General features: G+C 32.5%; 1 long non-coding RNA gene across 1 annotated transcript; it reads left to right on the plus strand.

Annotated features, from left to right (window-relative positions):
- The first annotated feature begins 7,626 nt into the window (after positions 1-7,626).
- Positions 7,627-11,010, plus strand: LOC107184945. The gene is made up of 3 exons (XR_001515849.1): positions 7,627-7,715; positions 8,715-8,862; positions 10,890-11,010. It is a non-coding gene; the product is annotated as an uncharacterized LOC107184945 (long non-coding RNA).
- Positions 11,011-11,479: the final 469 nt, after the last annotated feature.

Raw genomic sequence — 11,479 nt, forward strand, 5'->3', positions numbered from 1 at the left:
ACCACACAGGACCCCGCTCCCCCCAAAACCAAAGTGCGGTGATTGCACACTCTAGGCTTGGTTGCATATCCCCTCCACTTTGTCCAACTCCAGATGTATTTTTGACCCAGATCATTCTTGTGAGGCCAAGAAAATAAACATTCTAGCCTCTCTTGAAATTTGGAATTGTAATTTTACTAAGACATCTTATTTTTAAATCCACTAATACATTCTAGAGAAAGCAGTTTTAAGCATACAGGATCACATAATTACAACTTCACATACCCTTCAACCAAACACATCTACTGTATTTTTTAACCCAGAGCACCCCCCTCTCCCAATACAATCATTTTTCCATTTCATTAATACTACCCTGCAGATAGCATCCCATCCTCTCTGCTGGTTACATGTGCACAACACCCCGCACAGCTATGGCCACGTCTGAGAACCTTTCCTGGAAACCACCAGGCAGAACTGATCACTGTTCTCTGTGCTTGAAAGCACTTCTCACTCTGTATTGAGATTAATAGGGTATGTTTCTGTCACCGTTGCTAGATTTTGATCTCCTTGAAAGCAGGGATCAAATCTTTTTCATCTCTATAACCTCAGGGCTTACAACACGGTACATGATGGAACTCGATAAATGTCTGTTGGACTGAATTCAATGAATTGGGTTCCTGCAGGTTTGATGGTGAGCAGGTGACAGAGAAGGAATCCAAACTCAGTTCTGTTCCTCCTCCTGGGTCCACAGCAACACTTTCATGTGCGGTTTCCTTATTGTGTCACAGCAGTTGTTGCCCTGATAGGTGCACATTTATGTTTGTTAATGTCACATTTGCCCTGTAATTTAGGAAATTGATTATTTCTTACGTGGATTCTCAGATCTATACATGCACATTGAATAGTTCTGTGTTCTTTTGTGGACTCTCAGATCTACTATACATGCACATTGAATAGTTCTGTGTTCTTTGTACAATAAATCCAAATAAGAAGAATTTCAAAACAGGCCATTGAGACTATGATTTTCAAAAAGCTTAATTTCTAGTGTGTGTGTGTGTGTGTGGTCGTTTTTTTTTTTTGTTTTTTTTTTAACCCCTGGAGGGGAGAGAGAACAAAGTGAGAGGCAGAGGTAAATAAACTGTTCCCACATTCCCATAGAGAGCCTGATGTATAGTATTGGGTCCAGGCTCATAAACGTCTCTCCTGGCCCTCTTACCGGCGTCAGATTATTACTATGTTCTCAGATTCAGCTGAATGTGTTCAAGGATCTTCTTTGGTCTGAAAGGTCAGCTGCTTTTAGTTGTGCACTGGTAGAATACTAATACGTCCTTATTCAAATTACCTGCTCCAGCACTTATTAAATTGATGGCCTTGTGCTCTAATTTAATACTGGTGTCGTTCAGAGGCGGACTGTAGCGGCACTCTGTGCTGAACTGGGTGACACCGAGGCAAAGTTCAAGCTGAAACCGTGGTTTGGGGCTGCATTTCCCCACTAAATTAGCAGTCAGATGCAGTGTATAATTAATTAGCACAAACCAGGGAAAGCTTGTCATTTAATAAACCTTTTTTATTTCCACATTACACAAACAGTGGGAATTGATCCATTAAGTGCTTGGCTATTAATGCTGTTTAATGTATGTCTGGTTGTTAAATTGAGATGTCTAGGTACATACATCCAGAGTTTAAGAGCTTAGTATTTGTTCAGTATTTGCTCAGATTTGAAGTCATGCTCCACAGAATCAATAATAGCTTCATTACTGAATTTGAAATTCATTCAAACATACATGTGGATTTGAACTGATAGTTTCAGTATAGCCTCAGAATTATGTTTTCACACATATGTTTATATGTTTTAAAGTTTAGATGTCCCCCTCCCCCAATATTAAATATTGTAGCCTGTTTGCAGCGTTCTCATTACTTCCATCCCCTCCCCTCCCCATCTAATCCTTGCTTGGAATTGCCTAAGGCAAAGAATAACTTCATCTTTGCACTATTCAGTATAATATCATGAAATTGTAGAGTTGGAAGAAGCCCTAATGAAATATACAGGGTGAGATTTCAGCTACCCTGCCAAATCTTACTTGTGGTCTAAGAATCACTCAGAGTTAGATGTTTGAAACAGCCCATAAGTTAATGTTTTTTCTAAGACATGATTAAGCATGATTCACAGTGTTTTGTGAACAATCTTACTTGTGGTCTAAGAATCACTCAAAGAGTTAGATGTTTGAAACAGCCCATAACTTAATGTTTTTTCTAAAACATGATTAAGCATGATTCACAGTGTTTTGTGAACTGGTTGTTGGTAGTTATGAGGTGATTAACAAATGTGTTCTTTAGAATAACTATCATTACATTTTTTTCTTATTCCTCTTATGTTTTCTACATGTCTTTTTTTTTATCATTACATTTTATATGCACAAATGAAAACATCAAATGCCTTTTCTTTTTAGTAAATGCAGATTAGAACAACTAAAAATCTGAATGTTAAATTACTTCAAGAATGGGATAATTTGTTTGAACGGTTGATGAGGGCCATTGGCCACATGGAGAAATTATTGTATTTGCCAGTGTCTGTAATTTAAATTCGTGAAATTAGTCCCTGTATAAATTAGTAAATATCAAAGAAGTTAATTATGTGTTTATGTATATATATTAAATAAGTTAATTATGTGTATGCACACACACACACACGCACACACATATAATATATATGAAAAAGTACCTAAGACCAATAAACATAATCATAAAGCTATGTTAGCTTCTGTTTTCTTTTCTTTCTTTCTTATAAACAAAACTTTCTGCAGGTTTACATAGGGAATGTTAAGGCTGCATTTTTTTTTTACGTTTTTATTGATTTCAGATAAGAAGGGAGAGTGAGAGAAAGCTAGAAACATCAATGATAAGAGAATAATTGATTGGCTGCCTCCTGCATGCCCCCTACTGGGGATTGAGCCCGCAACCAGGGCTTGCGATCTTCTTTCGTATAAACAAAACTTTCTGCAGGTTTACATAGAGAATGTTAAGGCTGCATTTTTTTTTACGTTTTTATTGATTTCAGATAAGAAGGGAGAGTGAGAGAAAGCTAGAAACATCAATGATAAGAGAATAATTGATTGGCTGCCTCCTGCATGCCCCCTACTGGGGATTGAGCCCGCAACCAGGGCTTGTGATCTTGACCGAAATCGAACCCAGGACTGTTCAGTTCGCAGGCCAACGTTCTATCCACTGAGCCAAACAGGCTAGGGCTAAGGCTGCATTTTTGTTAAAGGATATGACTTGGGTTTATTTTTCCTTCTGCAATTTGGAAGAAATATTTGAGCTACAGAAATTATTTTAGCTACAAAATTTTTGTTTTGAAGAATGATGCAAAAAATGCTGGTGGCACAAAGTACTGATGTTTTGGGAGCAGTTCATAGCTGTTTTATTTCATTTATCTCATTCTTCTCTGTACTGCAATCAGATGTTTCCATGCTTGTCTCCCACCTTACTGAAAAGCCCTCTAATACTGGGACATGAATATGGCATAATACTTTTAATTTTTAAAAATTTTCTGCAGAATCAAAAGCAATATAACACATTTGAGCAATACTGAGGGGGAAACTTGTTTAATTGAATGGACAATTAGTTACCTTAAAAGGAAAGCAAGTTAAAGAAACATTTTATTTTCCCATGCACCTGAAGCCAAAATTATTTTTTTTGTGTGCTGGCATATGCATGATTTTGGATCATTTATTAAATTTTCTGACTTGCCTATTTCTCATACAATAATAGAATTGCCTTCATGATGTCTCATCCTTTTCTCAGTGAGGTTTATGATAATTACTTATAGACTCACTCCTTTATTTACACAGTTATTAATTACCCAACTTTAAGAAGAGCCTATTTTATGCCAGCAATGCACAAATATATTGAGGTGTGTGTGTGTGTTTTAAATCATTTTTCTATTTTTGGTATTCATTTCTTTTTCACTGACATTATTTTATCCAATAAAATGTATTTTCATCCCTTATTGAGCTTATTAAGTTTTTGTGGCAAAAATTAGAGCCTGTCACCAGATATTTCCAGTTCTTCACTGCCTCCTCACAGTTAGGCATATACTAGTACAGTATAGCTTTGGTAATGGGTTGTGAGAAGTAGATGATTTGTCACATTTTCTCCCCTCTGACCATGTGATCATGGAGACCTGTGTTGATATGACCCTCAAAAACCTGGGCCACTGAGTCTCCACAATAAATAGAACCTCCTGTTGACCAGATAGTGTGAGCTAGAAATAAAATTTTGTTATATTAAGCCACTAATATTAGAGTATTGTTTGTTTCTGCTACATAATCTTGCCTATCCTAATCTATACAATCATTATAAATATAAGTTTTCTTTTTGAATGCAGTACTTGAAAAGTAAGCTAAGCTAAAAGAAAAATTTTGAGATAGGTGTTCAAGAATATTTTAGCTCCATATAATAAAATTTGGTGGAATATTTTAATTTAACATAATATTTAGGGCATATATAAATATAGTAGCCTATGTCCTAAAATTTAAATTATGTTGTGGTAATTTTTTATTTTTATTTAATCAAAAAGTGCTACCCCTAAAAGCCTATGTCTCTTTCCAAATCCCAACAAAATTGTGATCTACCTAATTCTGTGAATGGCATGTCTAATTTGTGGTACCAGGCCAAAGGAAAGAATGGTAGTTCTTTTAATTTTTTATTGTAGTAGGTCTATTTAGCAGTGTTTTCCAACATACTTAGGTAATTTGGATATTTATTAATCTAAAAACAAGAACAGAAAACTTATGAACAACATTATGTTGGGATATAAATAAAAGTTACCTCACAGTGAATTCTGTCAACTCTAACCTTTGGTTTATAGTATTTACTGATATTCATAACAATTCTAAATTAAAATTTTCACAGTAGTAATATGATCTAGAAACAACTGTCCTCTTGGTTTTTACACTGATTTAAAAAAATCACTTTAATATAATTATTGATAAACATGTCACCTGTAAAAATGTTGAAAATGAATAATAATAATAATAGTTGACTACTAATGGTTTAATGTGAGAATATTTGAGTTTTAATTTTTTAAAATGTCTTTGGAATAAAGGACAACTTTATCTGCATGTAAGAAGTAAATAATAAGAATATTTAAAGTGAATTTTAAGTTAGTGAATGTTGATGAACAAAGAGACATATATAAGGACTTAAACCATTTTTATTTAATTCCATACTGGATAATGCAAAGAACTCTCCTGTAATTGGGGTTTGCTTTATGTTGGGATTTGGAAATAATGAGTTTTTATGTTGAATTCCCTAAATAAGCTGACTTAATACATCTAAATAATACTTGTGATCTGGAATGTATTCATTTTATTACTATACATCATACTACTGAATAATACATTTTTAAAATGGCTAAAAACTTAAAAATCTAGAACATTCTAAAAGGGTATATATTTACTACATTTTATTCAACCTCTTAAAGCTGATGAAACTCATAAATTCCATTCTGTGATTGAGGAAGTTTATCTCCAGTATGGCCCATTGAAATAACTTTTTGCACAAAACAGTGAGTGGAAATGTATTAGTTATTGACTATTAAGAAAAGTATTAGAAAATATAAAGCCTACTATGGGAGTGTATTACAGTATCTGGGAAATTATGTGGTTAAAATGGTCAAAATGTTTCCATTCTTTATTTGCTTTATAAAGTTTACAATGAAATTTTCATATTTTAAGAGATTATTTCTCTACTCTGTCTGAGGTTTCATGATTTTTTTTTGTATCCTTTGAGCTTTTGATTACTTTTCTAGGATTTTTTTTTCTAAATAAATTTTATTAAAAATGTTTATCTCAGCCTCATATGTACTGAAAGGGCAACAATTTTAATACTGAAGAGGAGGGAAAATGTCTAACTAAATTACTGAAGTAGATAAAGTGAATTTTGCTATTCTTAATATGTTATGGAATACATAAGGATATTCAAAGATAGTCATAATATATTTCTAAGTGAAAAATTGTTAAAAAATAGTATGTACCACTCTGACCCCATTGTGAACACATTACATGCTAGGTATTTTTGAAAAACAAAACAAAACATACAGACAAATACAAAAGACTGGATGCATAGATAAATAAGAGATAAGATTAAAGGTCTTTTTAATTTAATTTTTGCTTATTTGAATTTTCTTTTTTCAGAATTTAAAAATATTTTTCTGCTTTATTGAGATATAATAGACATATATTATTATGTAAGTTGAAGGTGTACAGTGTTAATGATCCGATATATATATATGGTTACCACATGAATGTTAATTCTTCCATCACCTCACATAATTAGTATTTCTTTTTTGTGGTGAGAACTTTTAAGATCTATTCTCTTACCAACTTTCAAATATATAATACAGTATTGTTTACTATTGTCACTAAGGTGTACTAGATTTTCTTAATTTTGTAAAATGAATGTGTTGTTTTTTATTGGTAAAAAGAAATATATTATAATTTTGTGACTTGTTAGTGAACTTTATTATAAAAACGTTATTTCAACAGACTATTTCACAACTTCATTATAGTAATGGTTTGAACATTTTAATAAAGTTTTCACATAAACCTTGACTAATGGCTTTGAAAATATGAAGGGAATGAGGTTTCCCCACTTTTTTATTTTATTTTTAAAAATTTTATTTTTTTATTTTCATCATTAACTTTTTATTGTTTCCCTCTTTTTAAATTTAGCTATTTCAAAATTAACATATTGAAGGGAGTTAGCTACAGACATTTTCCACAGCAATTACAAAAAATCAGCCCATTTGCTCTCTGGACCAAGTGATGTTTTTATTGAGAGAAGTATAATGCTCGAGATAATTTCTATATAGGGCACTGAAATCAGCATTAAAGGGCTTTGAATTACAGCTGATGAGTGTGCAAGGCTGAAAAGCAACATTCATTTTTTAAAAAGTTCTAAAAGCCTAAATTTTTAAGATAAGAGCTGCATTAACAGAGATTCATATATTTCTTCTTTTAACACTTAGACACATAAAAAAAGAAAAGACAGTGGCCACCCATATTACTCTTTTTATACTTTAGCAGAATTCGAGGAAATAATTACTAGTGAAATTAAAAAATCCACTTTTGAAAATGTTTTTTTCTTAGCCATACTGAAACATGAACAGTTATTTATATTGTGTACTTATTATGACTATAGGCAAAATAACAATCTAGCACATTTTATTCTGGTCATTGTTTTATGTTAAATACAATGGCAAAGGTCAGAGAATAAACACATTTTGTTAGTAATTCAAATTGATCACGTTATTTGTAATTTATTTAGTAGCGGTGTAAAATTAGACATGCGTATACTTTCTCTTCTGGCTAATTGTTTATCCATGTCCAGATGAACTGAACTGTATTTCTAGTAAATATCTTAAGCCTGAAGGGCAGAGCATGGGAAAGTTATTGTGAAAAACACTCTTGATAGATTCTTGAAACATCCAATCTTGTCAACTCACATGCTTCTTTACAGTGTTCGGGTCACTAATGCTGTTTTTGCTAAGAATAAACGAATGCATTTAGTTTATTTAGTTGCTTGTCTTATTTTCAAAAGCCTTGTTATTAATTGTCTTCCCTTTTTTTCTTCTACTATAGGTCATGAAATATTTGGCTTATAAAATCATTCCCATTGGGAAAGAATTGCAGAAGCGTCAGTCATTCTCCTTTTAAGATAATTTTGATTAAAAGGTAAATTCAGGCCTCTGGGCATCACACAGGTTATTGTTGCACAATGAAATTGTTGTTCATATCAAAATTACTGACTTACCCATTTTGTTTGTTTTTAAGGCAAATGCTGTTATTAAAAATAAGTCTTCTGGAATTATATAAATATAGAATAGTTTATTTTTTATTTTTTAGAGTAGCTTATTTTTAACTCATTTTATTTATACCTTAAAATAATTGTCTAAAATAGTTTGAAGTAGGACTTCTGAATTCATTATTGTTTTAAATATTTTGGATTAAGAATTCTGAATACTATGTCTCCTGTGAAAAGAGGGAGTGGAAGGCAGAACATTTATATTAGAGTGCTTTCCATGCTAATCAGCCAGAATGGAGCACAATAAACTATTTCAAATATCCTTCCACTAGTAATGATAGGATATCTTTAGATAAATTTACAGAATTTATTTTATTTTACTAATTGATTGGTATATTCATCATCCACAGATATATTAGTGGAAGCTGGATTCTAAATGACTTTCCTATGATAAGCTTTCCAATTAATTCTTCTCACATTGTTTTCCTGGTGACATCTGAACTTCTTTCATTATATAAAACACATCTGGAATGAAGCATTGCAGAATAATAATCATGGATGCTAACATGTTAAAGATTGAACCCCTGACATAGTCAAATGTGTTCTGGTTTAAAACAATGACTTCAATTAATGCTGTTTTAAGTGAGCCACATTTAGAAGGAATATATAGGCATGTCTGTTTAGCCTGCCTGTCTTGTGTTGGAATTGGTCAAAAAAGAAAAAAAAAAAGAAGAAATCAAATTGCAAATGGTGTCTTCCTTGTTTAATAAAGATGACTGCATTTAGTCAGATTTTTCCTCCTATCTGCAAATATTTTTTCCTTTTGCTTGAATAAAATAAAAAATATTGTGATCAGTAAATATTAAAAGAGGATTATCTAAAACATCTTTAAAACCATCTATTACTTATAATTTACATTTGTATCATAGGGTTACTGAATTGTTTCTGCGATGCCTTTCTTAAGAGAAGATGCTGCTCAGATCCCGTTTAAGTGGCTCGCTAATACAAGAAGCAGATCATTTAAAATGAACCTTACATCTTTATAGGATGTTAGAAATGAAGACATTACCTCAAAATGTAGGTAATTATTGCCTCCTCTTTTATCAGTGCTATTTTCTGAGATATTATCATAAGAGAGCACTTTAGTATTAAGCAGGGCTTTTGAGTGGCAATAAATCAGTCCAACTGAGTCATCATTGTCTAAGGCATCTGAACTACTGCAATGTTGTGGATCCTACCGAGAGTGTGAAATCACTTGACCCTTGGCATTAACCTTTGCTGAATGAATAGACACTGCTTTCCACATCGAGGAACAAAGCAGAAGACTATTGATTAAACACCACATTCACTTGATATTAAATACTGGCAGAACTCACTTCTTGCTTCTAGTTCCAGAGGGAAAAACACAGAGTTGCTGAGTCTCACGAGAATGGATGTTTGTAATTCAGAGCAATGTTTTTTTCGCAAAGTACTTTTTTTTCTCTCCTTCGATCAATAACTAGCAGCCATGATCAGCCATGAGTATGTATTGTCAATTCTGACCTGTGTATTTTATCACTTAAGGTGAGAGGTCACAGTGCTGCGACTAATATTTTAGTTCTAAGCATGAATTGTTTCCTGACTTGAATATCTGTTTGAAAAAGCAATTTGTTTTATTTCTTGTTTAGGAATAATGGTTTTGGCAATTGATTTTTCTGTATTAGTAAAATATGTGATTTTTCTTAACTTCTTTGGTTTAATAACTGCTTTTACAGATGTTGACTTTATTAGAAGAAATTATATTAAAAGGACATTTTAGGATATATGACATATTTTGGGGGAAAGAAAAACATCATAGTTAAACGTACCACGTTAGAAGAGAGCAAGAGCTTTGGAAGAGACTGTAGCAATACATTTGAGCATAAAGAGAACAATAAAATATTTACAAGAAGTCTGATCCATTGCCTGTGTCTACACTATTGACAACAGTTTGACAGCTATTTTTGGTAAATCTACTTTATCCAGAAGGAAAACATGCATTATTGACAGAGAAATCAATTTAATTCTTGGAACTAGAGTTAAACTTAAAATTTTAGCCTTAAATGAAAGAATCATTTTTCTTTTAAATTTAAGTATTTTCTGTGTGCTTATATAATGAAAATTACTTTATTTTAGGAGGGAACATAAATAACTACAAGGTTCTTTTTGTCTACCCAAGGTTTCATATTATTTTGGACCCAGGATATCATACCAGTCAAATCTTATAAATAATTGTTTTCATTACTAGAGGTTTTGACTGGCTTGTATTCAACACCAAGAATTCCAGATAAGCCAGTTGTGACTCTGTCATGGTTGAGCAAGGATCATTCGTTGCCTGAATGATAGAAAATATTTCCGCTAAGTACATAATGGTGTAATTTAATACATACACAGTCTCACACAGTTTGCACAATTTTTGAAAAGGAGTATTGGAAGTCTGAGGGAAGTTGATAAAGTGAATCATGCTGCTAAACTTAATGGTCAATCCTTTTGATTTGATGTTCTCTTTCTCTAGAATATGTAGCTCCTGAAATATTTATTTGAAAGCTACTGAAGCTTGGAATACTATGAAAAACATTCTGTTTAAACACTATTTTGGTTATGTGTCATATATTCCCTTTTCTTCATTGCTAAGGACATTTGTGAAGAAGCCATTTTTATTTCATTATTATTTTGAACACAGATATATGTACAACAAGAACCTTGGAAGTTACTTTGGCACTTGGGAGTACCCATGGACAATTTATTTGGCTGATATAAATACTACCAGCTTGTTTTGTGCATGCCAAATAGGATAAAGTTAATTGTCTGCAAATACTAATATTTACAAAACATTTAATTAGAATTCGTTGCTTTATGGTACCAAATAAATGTTTTTTATTCTGTGGTACATGTTAGTGAATGAGATATATTTTGTAATATTTCATATAATCATACTGGGTAGAGAAGTGGCTGTGTCCAGGTCACAAGGTCACAGGTGCTGTGATTACAGTCATGCAGCACATACCCCAGACTCTTTTATAATCTCTTTGGTGAATGAGATTAGTGATATACAGTAAATTGTAATTATCATTTTATTGGAACAGAAATATTGGAACTCCATATTCATAATGGGGAGATGGAGGAAGAGTAAAAGGAAGAGGAAGGTGAAGAGGAAGAATAGTAAGAAAGAGGAAAGCACTCATACCTCATTCCTACAGATGTGTCAAAAGACAAGTAAGAACCTCACTTGAGACTTATGCAAAAATAGTGTTTATGCTAACAGGGATGAAAAGTTTGTAAGTTTTTTTTAATGCTCAAAAAAGTAAGTAGGCTTTCATTCACATTTCTGTTCAATTAAATCCCCATCCCTGTTTTTAGAGATTATCCAGCTATAGTATAGAACACACTCAGCTAAAGTTAAGAGTGAATTTTTCTACTGTTTGGAGGAGTGGTCTGGGATGGTCTGGGATATTAAAAGCTCCCAAAGTATTCTACACAATAGATTATTCAAAATTGATCTCTTCTGAGGAATGCTTTGCCATGGTTCCTAGTTATCTCATTAGTCATAGAAACATATTTTAAAAAGTTCTGTGTAACAGTTCATAACTAAGAAAAGGACAGTCCTCAAGGTTTCCATAGCCTGACCATCACAATAGTCTCTAGCCTCCTGTAGGAATCTTTTTAATGAGAGTCT

The sequence above is a fragment of the Myotis davidii genome, unplaced genomic scaffold, assembly GCF_000327345.1.
Source record: "Myotis davidii unplaced genomic scaffold, ASM32734v1 scaffold44, whole genome shotgun sequence".
Lineage (NCBI taxonomy): Eukaryota > Metazoa > Chordata > Mammalia > Chiroptera > Vespertilionidae > Myotis > Myotis davidii.